This window comes from Tauraco erythrolophus, chromosome 2 (genome assembly GCF_009769465.1).
Source record: "Tauraco erythrolophus isolate bTauEry1 chromosome 2, bTauEry1.pri, whole genome shotgun sequence".
In the NCBI taxonomy this organism is placed as follows: domain Eukaryota; kingdom Metazoa; phylum Chordata; class Aves; order Musophagiformes; family Musophagidae; genus Tauraco; species Tauraco erythrolophus.
This window is the reverse complement of record NC_141466.1, coordinates 9,952,528-9,969,769: the sequence shown is the minus strand read 5'-3', so window position 1 is coordinate 9,969,769 and position 17,242 is coordinate 9,952,528. Positions and strand designations below refer to the sequence as shown.

Here is a 17,242-nt window from a genome sequence, read left to right as displayed (position 1 = left end):
ACATGTCTGAGGCACTTTCAGAACAGTTTCTATAAAGATGCAGCTTAAAGCTTCTCTTCATCTCCAAACCAGAAAGTAATTTAACAGAACTGAAAATTAATCCAAACTGAGACTTTTTGCCAAGAAATGCCAGTCTGTTTTGTCCATCTTCAAAAAATGTTTGTCTAAAGAGAGAAACGCGGACAGAAGCAAAGTCTGTTCAGACGGTAATGCTGCAGTTCCAGGATGGCTGTGTGTACCCCCCACCCCCCGCATCCCTCTCCCCAAACTGGCTGAAGGGAGCCAGGAATGTCTCCCTTGCTCTGGCACCAGCACTCGTGCTGCCAGACAGTGAACCAGATCAGTACCTTGATACTGAAAATGAAGTCTTGTCGTATTTTTTGGGGGAGTTAGGTTTCTGCCAGATCAATTTTCTCATTTGGCTTGTTGTGTGAGGTTTTAGTGCCAGGGTGAGGGGGTGGAGGCAGGAACCTGTTTCTGGAGGTGGCGAGGAGAACATTTCCACCCCTCTCCGGAGCAGCTGGCGCTCTGCGTTGGCTTCAACTGATTGTAAAACTTTAAACTGTAAAATACTGATCTGTGAGCTGCAGTCCATGCCTGCAGCATAGAGCTGTCATCCTGAGTGTTTGTTTTTAGTATTTCTTGCACATGAATCATTTTGTTTTGAAGTAATGTAAATGTTTGAGAACACAAAGCATTTAATTATCTCTCACAAAAAAAAAAATCCTAAGTCCAGTTCTCTGGCTCAGTCATACCTAAATGATAATGAACTGTTAAAGTGACAGCCCTGAAAAGATGCAACTAAAATCATGAAAATGAGACTGTAAACTAATGTAAAAATGAATGAGATCTGTTCGGTTTTATTGAAGACCTCAGCCAATTTTTACACATATAACTGGGTGTTGTAATACTGTTTTGTTTTTTTTTTTTTAAATTTTTAATTTTGTTTTTTTTTGTTGCCTTCACAGACTTGAATCTGGACATTGTAATAATTCCCTTCATTGCTTTAGTTTCACATTTTGCTGGTAACGTAACAATCAGATATCTGTAGGATGAAACAGAGCATGCTTTGCCCTTCTGCTACTATTTTTACTTAAAGCAAAACTATTGGATTTGAAGATAGTTTATAATGAAATGATTTAGAAAAAAAGCAAAAAGAAAAACCAGAAGTCAAACAACACATAAATATACCAGTGAGGATTAATAGCAAACATACCTAGAAAACATAATTATTAGTAATTCTGAAAGCAAACAGAACTGTAGTAAATATTTTGACATCACAGTGAACATTTTTAAGAACCACCTGGTTTATATGCTCTTAGGGAGTATGCTTTATAGTATGTATCTTTCCACCTGGCTTTCTCTTCACGGGAAGGACAGAATATGCTTGAGCAGAATGTGTGCACACTGGTGACGGGTGTCATCCAGGGATCAGTTCTTGTCTCAGAATAAAGTTTTCCCCATTGGTTTCACCCAGACAAATCCTAAAGAAAAATAGATGACCTTTTTCCTTAGCTAAGGGTCGAGAGTGCCCATCTCTGCCAGTCGTAACTGCAGTAGAGCCTGCTGCATTAAGCTTTTAGGTGTTCTAGCAAACAAGTGTTAGTGAAGTTACTCAAGTTGACTTTCCCGCAGCTTTTAAAAAGAAAATTTTTCACGAGCAGTGCAATAATACATGGAGGGGTTCTCTTCCATGCGTCCTGAAATGCTAAGAAGCCGCTAACGTCCTGAAAGATCAGTTGTAACACCTGGCATATACAGTGCTGCTAGCTAGGCTGAGTAGTTGTATTAACAATAAATCTCCACAGGATTATTTTGCCCAATTTTTTTAATGCTCCGCACTAAATCAGATCATAACTTTATTGCTTTGTGGTTAGTCGGAAAGATTTCTAAGTAAGCAAATCCTTTCGGCTTCAGTTTATAATACACACTGACAAAGATTAAAAAAGTTTTGAGAATGTATGGTTTTTCTTTCTGAAGTTACTTGTCTTACATTTTCCCTGAATGACTGCAATAAATATACACACCACTTCTCGTTTTCTAACTTTGCCTTTAACCGAGAGAGCTATTCTCCTTTCTATCATCAGGCAAACAGTTTCAGAATACAGGTTCTAAGTACTCTATTTTAACCTTTGAATCTAGAGTGACATGTATATTCAGGCATAAATATGAGGTTTTCTTCTGAGTTTGCACTGTTGGTAATTCTGTTTCTATAGAAAGTCACAGAGCCTGGAAGAATGGTGACGTGACAAATAATGATGTCATAGGAGTCTCAGTCTTGAACAGATTTTAGTCCCCTTACTGAATGAATATGTCATCATTGAATAGTTTATGATGAATAAAAAGCTAACTTGAAAAAATGAGTTTTGCAGCTGGCAATGGTGGTCATGAAATAGTGCTTCTGTTGGGCTAGCTGTTTATCACAAAATTGTTACTGAAATGTAAGGTCTGTGCTACAAGATGGGCAACAAGGTTCTCTAGTACCTGTGACGAAAACTGTGGTAACAGAAGGACAGCTGAATATATTTTCAGAGACAGATTATTAATTAATTTGTTTTTTGTAAGGTTTTGTGTGTAAGTTAAGATTTAGGGGAGTAGGGGCAACTCCAAATAGCAAGAAAGTACCTTGTGATATGAATGTCATATAGTTCTTTGCAGCATTATGCCAGTATTTATACAACGATTTGATGAAATATGCTTAAGATTGTTTTTAATTGCATTTTATTTAAGCTAGCAGGATGTATAAGTGTTCAGATGTCAGTACGCTGCACAGGGTAAAATGCTGCTACTTTCAATAACGTGCACAGTAGGGCAGAGCTTGGTCAAGAGCATTAAATCTGACCTGCCAAGAGTAACAGTAATAAAGTAAGTGTTTAAATAAGCCATGGGGCTTCATAAAATCATAGAATCATAGAATGGTTCGGGTTGGAAGGGACCTCAAAGATCATCTAGTTCCAACCCCTCTGCCATGGGCATGGACACCCTCCACTACACCAGGCTGCCCAAAGCCTCATCCAACCCGGCCTTGAACACCTCCAGGGAAGGGGCATCTACAACTTCTCTGGGCAACCTGTTCCAGTGCCTCACCACCCTCTGAGTGAAAAATTTCTTCCTTATATCTAATATAAATCTGCCCTCTTTCAGTTTAAATCCATTGCCCCTGGTCCTATCACTACATGCCCTTGGAAAAAGCCCCTCTTCAGCTTTCCTGTAGCCCGCTTTAAGTACTGAAAGGCTACTATGAGATCACCCCAGAGCCTTCTCTTCTCCAGGCTGAACAGCCCCAACTCTCTCAGCCTGTCTTCATAGCAGAGGTGTTCCAGCCCTCGGATCATCTTCGTGACCCTCCTCTGGACCTGCTCCAACAGCTGCATGTCCTTCATGTTGAGCTTCTTATCAACCAGCACTCTCAAGTCCTTTTCCTCCATGCTGCTCTCAATCTATTCTCCACCCAGCCTGTACTTGTGCTTGGGATTGCCCCGACCCACGTGCAGGACCTTGCACAAGGACCTGCACGTGCAGGACTCGCTTAGCAATGATGTGGTTTAGACAGTCATTAATGTAGCTCTTTTTGTTTGATTTGGACTAATGTGGACTAAGTGACTGAAGAAGCTTAGAGAAGGATCTTTCAAGCTACAAAACATGGAAAAACATAGACTAGGTTCTTACACAGAACATACAACTTCATGGTGAAGATAAACCTTTTGCTTGGTTATGAATGCTAATATGATATGTCTTCTAATTATTCATAAGTACATTCTGATTGTAAAAGGGGGCTTTGAGGTGGAAGCATATAAAAATACTCATCTCATAATTCACTTTTTATATTCCATATATCCCCTTCTTTGCCATACAGCAGCATATCCACATCTAAAGCAGTTCTCTGGATAATTAAAAAACTATTAAGAACTAAAAGTGAAAATCAAAACTGAACGTGCATACAATTTTCTGATCTGGAAATCAGATGTAGAATCTAATTTCTTTTCCATTTTCTTCTTTCCTTCTGTATGTTTTTGAAACTTCCAAAGTTTAGTGACATGAGACAGCTTAGAAACACTGCCAGAATATATTTTTAAGACTTTTTAACCACTATCACATTTAGCTAAAGAAATAAAGTGTGGTGTATGTGAAGAGAAAGTGAAGAAAAGAAAGAAGCAAACGAGACTGAAAATATTTTGGAAAAAAGTCACTATTTTTTAATTGAAGGCTTAAGTTACTACTTTTTTCATGTTTTCATTGTTCTAGTTGTTGGTATTGCACAATATTTCCAGATTTAGATGGAGAGAACATAGTGTTGTGTTCAGGGAATGGGTGTAAATTAGTACATGCCTATTTCATATTTGGCTCAATGCTCTTAACCTCAAACAGTTGAACAATCAAAATGAAATCAAAATCCCAGGTCCTCAAGATGATGCCTCTTGTCATACATTATACGTGATGAATAACATGTCCTTTTCCAGCGAACTCAAAGTAAAAGCTTGCAAAGGTTTCAGCAAGGAAATGTTAAAGGTTTAAATCTTGATAAGGCAGAAGATGCTCTATGCTAACAGTACAACAGTTTCAGATGCTTGTTTGTATTCTTCTCTACAAGGTAACAGATAGATGTCACTCACTAAATAACAATTATTTGTTTATATATATGTTTAGTACTCTGCAGAAAAGTCAGAAACCATAGAATTCAAAAAGATCTTTAATTTCGCATTGATAAAATCAGTGCAGTGTGAACTTGCTCTCTGTTGTACAAAAAGAAAATCTGAATAACTTCAATGAGGTACATCCAGAGTCCTGAGGGAATTGGGTGATGTAGTTGCTAAGCCACTCTCCATCATATTTGAAAAGCCACGGCAATCAGGCGATGTCCCCAGTGACTTAAGAAAGGGAATATCACACCTATTTTTAGTAAGGATAATAAAGAGGATCCTAGAAACTATGGGGCAGTCAGCCTCCAGTGCAAGATGTTCCTGCTTAAGGCAGGAAGGTTGGACTAGATGATCTTAAGGGTCGCTTCCAACCCAAAGCATTCTACAAGACTATAAGAAAAAGTAAATGTTATGTAGGAAAAGCAGATTTTTATGTGCTATTCCTGTATCTCAGTAAATAGTTTTATCTATGTTAAAATTAATATTTGCATTATGAAATTCAAATATAAAGACTTGGTGTGAGTCTGTAATAGGTAAGGAGATTAAGAATAGTTTCTAAATTTTTAGATTTCAAGGTTTGTGCATTGTAGAACTTTTAAATGAAGCCTAAAAAATTGGCCATGGTAGTTCTTTTCTTCTCAAGCTGGAAGAACAGACAGGTCACTCTGAAATGCAGCGAGTGAGAGGACACTGCATGGAAACCTCACTGAAGGAAATGAGAACACTTTACTCTGGATACTCTCAACACTACTAGACCCAGGCTGAGCATTAGTTCTTGGATCAAGCAAAAAAAAAAAATAAATTTCTTTTTGTGTGGTTTAGCACCAAAATAGAACAACAGCATTTTCTGTTCTTCTCTCGTATTTCCTAGGTTTGAAGAAGAAAGGTTTGAATATTGGCATTTCCATCAATTTTCCTTTGCTCACCATACTGTCTCTCCATGGAAAGTAGTGATTAGCCTTAGGAAATAAAGAGAAAAGGAATTGTTTTCTGCTCTTATTTGAAAGCACTGTGAAAAGAAATCACTAACTTTAGTCCTCTATTCTGATGTACACTAGGCCAATGATGAGCAGCAAAAATGGTCAACAGAAAGCAGCTATTCTTTTTGAGGCCTTCACAAACAACTGAACAGTGGGTAGTGGAGAAAACCAACAGAGAAAATTACAAAGAACAAAGTTGACGTTTCTAGAAACTTTACAGTTACTGACTCCCTCCATTTGCCTTAATGTATCTTAGATATTCAACAGCTGGACAACTTGAGAGCTTTACAGTTTGACATTTTGTGAAGCGCACTGTTTTAATAGACTTTTCTTTTCTTTTTTTTTTTTTTTAAATGACACAAATTATAATCATCTTTTACGTATAACATGCACAGAAGTTGAGAGGTATTAATAAAGGATCTATTTTTCTCAAGGAGAAGAAAACATTCTTAAAGGAACCTGAGCCTCTCTAGCAGTTATATACCGGGGAGGGAGAAAGCTGAGATTGTTCTAAGTTGAGATATTTTTAAATTGTTTTTTTAAAATGCGTGTTCTGCAGGTATTAACTGAATGGGTCTGAGTGTTGTACGTGAGTGAATTTTTGTCTAATTAGAAAAGATGGAAGATTTATAACTGAAATTTGGCTTGATTTGAGACACCCACCTTTGAGCTTTTCAAGGTTTACTATGGTAAAATCTTTCTCAGTTTTTCCCACGAAGCGCTGTGGACATCTTATTTTACATGACATTCATAGCTACAGCTTTTCTGGGACAGATGATGCCCTGCTAGCTAGTAAGCAAAATTGTTTGCAACACTGTGGGGAAAAAACCTATACTGGAGTCAGGCGTGTGCATCTTTCAGCCCAAATTCCCCATCTGGTAGCAGCAGTTCGGTTGGAAGCAGCTCAGATGAACATTGTCGTTAGAAGGCAGACTGCAGCATGGCGGGGAGCTGTTCAGCTCTCTAAACTGATATTAGCTGAATCCTGCTAAGCATTCTTTTTTTTTTCCCCCCCAATGCCAACATTTTCAATTACAGAATTTCTAACTGTGAGCAGAATACTTGAAACCATGGCCCCTGTCTCTCATGATAGCAATAGAAAAAGATGCATGCTGGATGATCGTTTGAGGAATCTGGAGAGCCACTCCATTTCCAAATTAGGTTTTTTCTCTGTCTGAGTTGGATGTGAGACTAAAATTAGAAGGTTAGTTGTTCTTAAATAGCCAATTGTTGGAAAATTCTTGCATCAAAACTGTCTACTCTCATAAATAATAGACACAAACAATAATCCGTAACAGCATAAGTGAACTGAAATATGACTGACCGTATAGAACTATAAGGAATTGATATCAGCCTATGAGAACATGAGGAGCTGTTTCTCAAATTCACAAAACCTTTGCTTTAGCTCATTAGCAGAAGTAGTTGGATTTGGCTTGTTTCATGTCTTAAGCCTATATAAGAGGCTACTCCAAAACAAAAAATAGTGCAAATGTGAAATGATTGAGGAATACTGTTTTGCATTGAGAATTTGTTTAGATCTGTGATTTCCTGATTGTTGGTCATCCTAGGTACCAGAAATTTCTGAATCTGGTAGCCTGATGCATGCAAGGGTGCTGTGGCTCTGTCTTCACGTTTAGACTGTAGAAGGGCAGAGCTCATATTAATGAGAGAGTGAAACACACACACACACGGCTGCACAGAGCAACGTAAGCAGACCTCAGTGCCCTACCAGCACTCACATGAACACGCAGCACTCACAGAAACCCAGCACAGGCTCCCTCACCCTGCTCTCCATCTCCAGCTGATTAAGATTAAAGTCTGCTAGGGGCATATGTGTGTGTACATCTATGCATGCATACACAACATGCAACACTTCAGTAGGTGGCCTTAGAGAATCTGTCCACTAGCTGGCCCCAGATCTCACCGGTGTCCCCAGTTGCTGGCACCCGAACAGAAGAGCTTTGATTTGCAGCCCTACTCTTGCTGGTACTCACAGCTCTTCTACTTGCTGGCTAGTTGAGCTTGAAGTCAATTCTTGTTCACACATACCCACTCAAAAGAGGGAGCACACCTAAATGGAAGATACTTAGAAACAGGATTTAATGAGAAAATAGGACAAGACTTCAGTGATTGAGGTCAGGACAAACGTGCTTCTCAGCTAGCTATTTACAGTCAACTGGTTCCTTTTATCTCCGTTTTCCTCTATCTTACACTTGTTCCTTCCTGATCCACCTTGATCCCTCCCTTTCCCCACCTATATTCTCCCTCCTAGATGTTCCATAGTAAATCTTATCCATTTACACAATCCCCTTAACATATCCCAGAATAAATTTTAACACAGTCCAAAAATGTTCTTTCCCCTGCTTCTCTTAATGAGTCCCTACCCCCCTGTAGGCAATAACCCCCGTTACTCTGCGGGGTGTTCTGAGATGGCTTTCTCAGTTGACTCGTCTGAATGGGTTTCACGTTGGGACAACAGGTGTCTGCCATGCTTTGCTGTCCCTAACAGCACTTTTAAATGACCGGTTAAATAAATCTATGGGATGTTTAAGGCCACAAACTTTAACATTATTTATTCCAGCCTGTAAGGAAACAAATCCTTGTCCAAATTCTGCACTCTTCTCAATAAAAGAATACCATGTTTATTTGACCACTGAACTGGAATAATAATCAACAACACAATATAATTACGGTAAATAAGTAGATACACAGTTTACATCAGATTGCTGATGGAAGCCTCCATTAGAGCTATTACAGTCTTCAGTAGGAGAAAATGAAGTGGAAATACTTCTATAGAATTTCATGGCACTGTATTTTTTCTCTGATGATATTCTGACTTACATGAACGGTTTTAAACTGAAGGATTTATTTTTTAAATGGAAGCACAGGTGGGAGTCAGACACAATGAGATTTCCTGCTTCACTAGCTAACCCTATGCAGATTAATGATTCACTTCAGCTCTATCTGAATAATATTAGTGTAGCAAATTATCCTGTATGCACTTTCTATGTCTTATGAGGCATTCATAAGAAGATACAGCACTATAACTTAAGGAACTGCTCCTCACAATATGTGCTTCGCAAATCTCACTGCTGAGACAATTACCAGTGAAAATGAGACCCAAGGCTCATTTTGTTTCTCGTTTTGAGGATTATGTTGTCTGTAATTTGGGAAAGGCTTAAAGGACTATGATTCTATGACTATTTAGACTATTTCTCTCCCACTCCCATAATTGCACTATGGTCACATGAGCAGAGCAAGTAGAAAAAAGCTACAGCTGCACTTTGGCAGCTGTGTTAATGGACTATTGCATACTACTAGGCAGCTTGGTATTGCTCCATTTTCACATTTGGATCAGCAAACTTTGGTCTCCAGGTTGCATTCTGTCAGACTTGTACAAAACCAGATGTGCTCTAAGATTGTAGAATTTTTACATCAATTGCCAAGTGTCAGCTTATTGATGCTATTTGAAAAGTAAACCGGGCATGCTCCATCAATTACCCTGTGGGAATAGAAGCTCACTGTTACAATTTACTAGGAAGCTTGGCTCGAGAAAGCTGAGCAGATTCACTTTTCTTGATTGTGGAAATAAATACAGCAAAACTCAGTGATACATTACACTTTATTGGTATTAGTATTCTCATGCCACTAAGCTCTAGCTGGTTGTATTGTAGTAACCAGAACACCATTTGCTAAGCAACTCCACGATAAAAGAAAGGTTACTCTTATACCTGGAGAGGGAAGGGATGCCATCCAGAAGGAGCTTGTCAGGCTGGAGAGGTGAGAACCTCATGACGTTCAACAAGACTAAGTGCAGGGTCCTGCATGTGGGTCGGGGCAATCCTAAGCACAAGTACAGGCTGGGCAGAGAATGGATTGAGAGCAGCCCTGAGGAGAAGGACTTGAGGTTGCTGGTTGATGAGAGGCTCAACATGAGCCGGCAATGTGCACTTGCAGCCCAGAAAGCCAACTGTATCCTGAGCTGCATCAAAAGAAGTGCGGCCAGCAGGTCGAGGGAGGTGATTCTGCCCCTTGACTCTGCTCTTGTGAGACCCCACCTGGAATACTGCGTTCAGCTCTGGGGCCCCCAACACAAGAAGGACATGGAGCTGTTGGAATAAGTCCAGAGGAGGGCCACGAAGATGATCCGAGGGCTGGAGCACCTCTGCTATGAAGACAGGCTGAGAGAGTTGGGGCTCTTCAGCCTGGAGAAGAGAAGGCTCCAGGGAGACCTTCTAGCAGCCTTCCAGTGCCTAAAGAGGGCCTACAGGAAAGCTGGAGAGGGACTTTTTACAAGGGTGTGTAGTGATAGGATGTCGCAGCTGGAAGGCTTCAGGCAGCTCCAAGCAGACCAATGTTCTAATGCGAAGGCTTTAGGCTCTACTCGAAGGAAGGCCCACACTCCTCCAAGGCTCAGGAGGAAATGCCTCCCCCTTAGGAGTAAACGCCCTGCCTTAAATAGTCAGAAGTCACATGGTTTGCTAGATGGGTCAAGGCTATTGGTCACTTGACCATCCATCTCCCAGAGTGATTGGCTGAATGCTACAGCACCTGTTTCAAGGTAACTTTCCCAGTGTAATGAGCTACAGGTGTTTCTTAGTTAGCCTGCATAGGGAAAGAACTTTCACAGGATGCTGCAGCAGCCAAAAGGTTTCTCCACAATTCCCCCTTTTTGTTTTAAGATTAGTTTAAATCAAGCAGGGACATTTTTCAGCAATACCATGGGAGATACATCTAGCAAACCAGTCATACATTTAGTTATTAATTCTAACATTCTGACTCCGACGGAGACTTGAAATTTAGTCTCTACTCGTGGAAGGAACAGGTTGATGGCCGATGTCATTATTTCCATTAGAAGGGTCATTTGATGGATGATCTCCGTTCTGGCCATCGTTCGGACGTTGCCTGTTCTGTTTCTGATGTTGCAGGTCAGGGCGGACGCATCTTGCGGGTAGCCATCGTATCCCAGTATCTGTGGAAACGCAAGCATACCCACGACCCCAAGCAATAAGCTCATATGGGCCTTCCCACGTCTTAGTGAGTAGGTCCCGTATCCAGACTTTCGCTCGGGGCAGGTGCGTCTCGCCTGAAGACTGCAACGAAAGAAAGTGATTCAAAATAATGGGATTATTTGAATTTGATGGCACCGTAAGATGGTTAATTGTGTATAACGCTTTTTCTAGGCGACTCTGTGGGGTTTCTCCATGCATTCCCCCTTTTTGTTTTTCTAAAACATGCTTCAAGGTGCCATGAGCGCATTCAACAATGGCTTGGCCAGTAGGAGAATGTGGAATACCCAAAGTATGATTTACACCCCATAGTTGTAAAAACTGCCGCGTCTTCTGCGAGACATAGGCCGGGCCGTTATCGGTTTTTATAGAAAAGGCACGCCCAAGACCGCAAAAGCGAGTTTCCAATGGGCAATGGCATCGCGACTTTTCTCCCCGGTATGAGCAGTTGCCCACATAGCTGAGGAGAAAGTGTCAATAGACACGTGCACATACTTAAACCTGCCAAATTCAGGAACATGCGTTACATCCGTCTGCCAAAGCTGCAGGGCCTTTAGGCCCCTGGGGTTTACCCCCGATGGCAGAGGTGCCGCAAGTCCGTGGCAGTCAGCGCAAGCGCTGACAATGTCCCGAGCCTCAGTGGGCGTTAAGTGGAACTGTTTCTGCAGGGTATGTGCACTTTGATGGAAGAAATTATGCGATGCCTTGGCTTGTGCGATCTTATCGGGCTGAGGTGCTACCCATGCGGGGTTAGCTAGCACGTCAGCCCTGGCGTTGCCTTCCGTTATAAAGCCTGGCAAATTAGTATGACTATGGATATGCAGGATGTAATATGGGTGAACTCGATCTTGAATTGCACACCATAAGGTTTTTAACAGAGAAAACAGAGCCGCATTATTCACTTCTTTCAGAAGTGAACAATCTAAGCGTTGTGTTATATCAGCCACATAAGCAGAATCGGTGACCAAATTCAAAGGTACCTGCGAGAACCATTGAAAGGCCATGGCAACAGCCCTTAGTTCAACCAACTGGGCTGAGCCTGACTCATGGCCTTCCAGCACCTGCCACTCAGATTCCTCCTTCCAGGTAACAATAGCTTTCCCAGTTTTCCCAGACCCATCAGTGAAGACGGTGGGTCCTTGTACTGGCACTCGGCTATTTTTTGGCCGCAAGGTAAAGCTTGTCGATCTTGCCAATTGCAGCAATTTATGGCTAGGCAGATGGTATGCAATTTGTCCTGAGAAATTTTCCAGCGCACTTTGGAGAGGAGCACTGTTAGTAAGGCTCCACTCAAAGTATTCCCGCTGTACTGGCAGAACAATTATTGCAGGATCTGCTGCCATCAATTGTAGACAGCGCTGATGGCATTTGATTATCAGACAAGCAATTAATTCAAATAACGTAGATGCTGTCTTTTTTGGTTGGTGCGGCAAAAAGACCCATTCCAGAATATGCAAGGGGTCAGACCACTGTTTGTTCCATTGGCCAATGATACCTGTTGGATGAGAATCTGGAGTGGTAATAAAAACAGTAATATCAATGGAGGGATCTATTCGGTAAACCTGACGAGCAGAAATGGCCTGTTGAACCTCCTCTAGTGCCTGTCGCGCTTCAGGAGTCAATTTTCGAGGTGAATTCAACTCAGGGTCCCCCTTTAAAATATTAAAGAGCGGCGCAAGTTGCGCTGTGGTTAGCCCTAGATAGGGACGTAACCAATTGATGACGCCCAACAGTTTCTGAACGTCATTCAAGGTCTTAATAGAACTCGAGAATTGCACCTCTTGGTGTTGTATAGTTTGGTCCAAAATTTTGACTCCTAAATATCTCCAAGGAGGATGCTGTTGAACTTTCTCCAGAGCCACTTGCAATCCATAAGAATGCAGAGCAGCGAGTAGCCGAGGCTGTATCTTCAGCAGCTCGTCCTGGGTGGATGCTGCTACCAGGATATCATCCATGTAATGGTAGCAGTATGCTTCAGGGAACTGCTTACGGATTCCGGACAAAGCTTGAGCAACGTACCATTGACAGATAGTCGGGCTGTTCTTCATGCCCTGAGGTAGGACCTTCCATTGATATCTCTTTGCAGGTTCAGCGTTGTTAACTGCAGGTACAGTAAAGGCAAATTTTGGTTTGTCATTAGGATGTAAGGGGATTGTGAAAAAACAGTCCTTCAAATCAATGATCAAGATTTCCCACCCTGCTGGAATCATGGTGGGTGAGGGCATACCAGGCTGCAATGTCCCCATGCTTTCCATTACTGCATTGATTTTTCAGAGATCTTGTAGCAATCTCCATTTTCCTGATTTCTTCTTAATTACGAAGACAGGTGTATTCCAGGGACTGGTAGAAGGTTCAAGGTGTCCCTGTTGTAATTGTTCCTTAACTAGTTGATGAAGGGCGACTAATTTTTCTTTTGGTAGGGGCCACTGGGGTTGCCAGATGGGTTTGTTTGCTAACCATCGCAAAGGCAACGTAGGATACTGTGCGCCCTTCAGTACAGTGGCCCCCATCAAAAATTTGTCCCGATACGTACTCCCCAGGCTGCCAAGACATCCCGCCCCCAGAGGTTGAGTAGAGCTGTAGTGACATAGGGCCGAGTTGTAGCTGTTTGACCCTCTGCATTCTTTACCACCACAGGTCGTTCGCTTTGATAACTCTGTGCGGTTCCTCCCAGTCCTGCAATGGCTGACCCCGCGGGGGCTAAAGGCCATGCAGAGAAGGAGACGATTGTCACATCAGCCCCTGTGTCAATCAAACCTCGGAGCTGAATCCTGGACGGCTGGGCATCTGGCAATATTAAGGTGCAAGTCATCTGTGGCTTTTGGCTGGAGATATCCGCAGTCCAGTAAACTTGCGGAAGTCCTGTGGAACCAAAGCCACCACCTTCACGACTCTGTTGTTTTGCCTTAGGGACACTTGATTTGAAGGGTACAAGTTGAGCGATCCGAGTCTTTTCCGGTATTGTGACGGGGGGGTGGGCGTGGAAATCATCGCACAAATTTGTCCTGTGAAGTCAGCGTCAATAACTCCTGGTTGAACAAAGATCCCTTGAATGGTGGTACTAGATCTTCCCACCAATAATGCACTTAGCCCATGTCCTAGAGACCCAAACGCATCCAAGGGAACCTTATAGACCTGACAGGATTCTAAGACAACTGTTGTTGCGGTGCATACATCCACCCCGGCTGATCCCTTTGTGCTGGCTGAAAGCTGGCTGAGTAAGCCTGGGTTGGTATCATGCCCTGGGGAAACATTTCTGTCTGAGCGCACATCCCCATTGCGCTCCTGGGGAAGTTTCCCAAACGTGTCAGGGGTCGGCCATTGGCATGATACAAGGATTCACAATATCTCGCAGAATGGCCTGGCTTATCGCATCTTATGCGGCGAGCAGGTCTCCTGTTATCCTTGTTTCTTCTTTGTCTCATCTGTCTTTGTCTATTGTCCCTCTTAGGTTGTCTTTTCGGTTCCGGGTCAGCATTTTTGGGTTGAATAGGCCGTAGAATTGTGGCCAGAGCAGACTTACAGCTTTCAGATTCTAGCTTAGAGCATGCTTCGATCATTTCTGTTAGTGTAGGCTCCCCTGGCATGGAATTTATGATTTTTCTACATTCTTCATTGGCATTGTCTTTTGCCAGCTGCTTACATAGTAGTTGTCTCAGGTTTTCATCTTCGACCTGTTTTTCAAGGGCTGCAGCAACTTTCTCTACGAAAGATAAAAAGCGTTCTTTCTGCCCCTGATAAATCTTCACATACCGTGTTTTTGGGGCAGCCATATCTATGCCCTTTAATAGATCTCCCACGCCGATCTTTTGGGCTTGCTCAAGAACTTGGGGGTGCCATGTAGCTTGAAAATCGGGGTCAGCGAAAGCATTGGCTCCCAGTAGAGCATCTGCTGGAGCTCCGTATCTGGGGTCAGTTGGGGGTAATTGCATGTTTCCGGCTGCAGCTCTCTCAGTCATTCTTCTCCAATTGGCCTCAAAGACCGTATATTGTACTGGCTGAAATAATACCTGACCTAGATGTTTAATGTCGAATGGGGAGAGTAGGTCAGTATTTAATATCCTGATGATCTGCATGACCTGAGGAGAGTCTAAGCCGTATTGTGCTACCTTGGTTTGCAGGTCTTGGACTACCTTCCAGGCGATGGTTCGTGTTTGTCAATTTGACCTGAGTTAGGAAGCGCCTTTTGTACTGGGAAGGCTTGGATAAGATCCTCTGTTTGTTCATTACTTCCCTGAACAATCTGCTCAGACCCCTTTTCAGGCAACCCAACTTTTTCTATTAGATCCCAGTTGCCAGCTTCCAGAGCCCACCTCTTGACTTCTTCCCAGAACCGTTTTGAATTTTTTGGACGCACAGTCACCTTGCATTCAGGAAGCGTCCAGGGGCGGTTGTGGGCTGGCCATGTTTGTTGTCGTCTGACTGTCGCCACGGCTTCCTGCAGTGATGAAACATCATCAGGCAGGGGTGTGTCCAATGGCTTCTGACAGGATGCGGACACTGGGCCAATGGGTCGTGTAAAGGCGGAGGCTGTGGCCGGTTGTGGAACAGTCCATGGAGATGCAGTCTGGGTTGCGGAAACTCTTGTCGGCACCACTGTCTGTGAAGGTGCCACTGCTGTTGTCAGTGACATGCTTGGCGCCACTTCCAGGGTCGTTGCTGGGCCGGTTGGCACGGCCAGCCCAGGTTGTCCCGGTACAGATTTGGCAGCAGTAACCTGCCGCAACATTTCCATCAATTGCCGTTAGTTGTTGCGACATTCCTTGCAAACCTGCTATAACCTGGTGTATTATGAAATGCGTTGTTCGGGGTTGCTCCATTTGTGCCCGTGACAGATAGCCGGGCGCTATGGGTGATGCCGCAGGACATGAAGTTGCGGTAAACCAGGGTGCCATGCCCGGGAACTGTCCTTGTGGTGCCTGGTCTGGTTGAGGGGCCAATGGCGGAGGGGCCATTGGACAAGGGGCACTGGCTTTAAACTGAAAGAGATTTCAGTAGATTTAGATTAGATATAAGGAAGAAATTTTTTACGGTGAGAACTGTGAAACACTGGAAGAGGTTGCCCAGAGAAGTTGTGGCTGCCCCTTCCCTGGAGGTGTTCAAGGCCAGGTTGGATAAGGCTTTGGGCAACCTGGTGTAGTGGAGGGTGTCCCTGCCTATGGCAGTGGAGTCAAAACTAGATGATCTTTAAGATCCCTTCCAACCCAAACCATTCTATGATTCTGTGAAAGTTTTCAATTAGTTGGAAAGTCAATGTTGCTTCCATGACATTGACTTGCTTTGAGAATCATCATGCAGCTGCCATTAATTTTAGTCTGTTTTTTTTCTCCACTAGTTATTATCGTCAGCTTGTTTAGAAAGCACATGAAAGCATGGAATACACCTAGTTTCTTATCTCTGTGATGATCTGGTAGTGACTAATATAGCTCTCTAAGCTGGGACAACTGTCTTCTTGATTCATGCTAAAGCTTTACAAGTCTAGGTGTCCCCCAAAGAAAAGGCATTTCGAAGAAGCAGGGATTAGCATCCTGTACCTTCTTCAGCTTAGCCTTAGTGAGAAAGATCAGGAATAATATCAACCAGTCCATGTTTTGATGCATGTGCTTATTCATTTTCCCTTGACTGCAATTAGCATTAACAGCCGACTAACATTTAAAAATTCTGGTCTTTAGTTGCAGTTCCATTTGTCTGCCCAGGAAATAACTTTGTTTTATAAAAACAATCTTTCAGTTCCACTCAGTTCCACAGAGACTTGGAAGAGGAAAGAGAATGTTTCACATTGCCAGTGGGTTGCAGATAGCTCGGTGCTGTTGCTGAAGCCACTACAGGAACTCTGGAAGGCTAAGACAGTAGTAGTAGTCTGGATCAGGCTGAGAACTGTAATTAGGTAGTAGTTAAAAAACAACCCTTCATGTGTACTCTTTTATTTATGTTAACAAGCTTTTTTCATCCTCAAGTTTAGATTAAGAGAAATACTGTTCACCCCATTATGAACTACAGTATGCAGTTTCCTCTCTACTGCTTTTTTTAACGAAAACTTTGTTGCAGTTTCATTTGCAAATAAACAAAGCCAAAGGTATATAATAAATTGCAGTCAAACAGTACGCTATCCCAGAAGGTAGGAAATGAGACTTCAAACAAATCCTCAGCAGAATGTGCAGGAAATGTTTCTGAAATAAAGCTCTAATTTGAAAAGTAACTGTAGAGAGTTTCACTCTCCCACACAGCTCAGTGTTTCAAAGCAAGCCAACAAAAAAAGACTTCCTGTTGATTACACCTCTTGGCCCCACAGACCAATGCATCCAAGATGTTTGCAGAACTAAAGGGTTTTTTTGGCTAAAGGCAGTATTTAACACTGAATCTTCTATGAAGTTTCACAGATTTAGAGACTTCCACAAAGGCAACTATATATGCACACCTGAAGTTATGAATTTCTTGTCAGCTATGTCCACAGATCTTCCATGGTAGAAGCCCTAGCAATGTGTTTAACCTTAGTTTTTATCAATTGAACATATGAGGAATAGTTGTCTTATGAGAACAGGAGGTGAAATACTTATCTAAAAATTTTTTAAGACGGTATTTAGAAGTACTCCAGAATGAAATCGCTATTTTG

General features: G+C 42.4%; 1 protein-coding gene across 1 annotated transcript in view; it reads left to right on the top strand.

Annotated features, from left to right (window-relative positions):
• Window positions 1-17,242, top strand: part of LAMA2 (laminin subunit alpha 2) — a 303,089-nt gene that overhangs the window by 15,326 nt on the left and 270,521 nt on the right. The gene's annotated exons all lie outside the window — the stretch shown is intronic.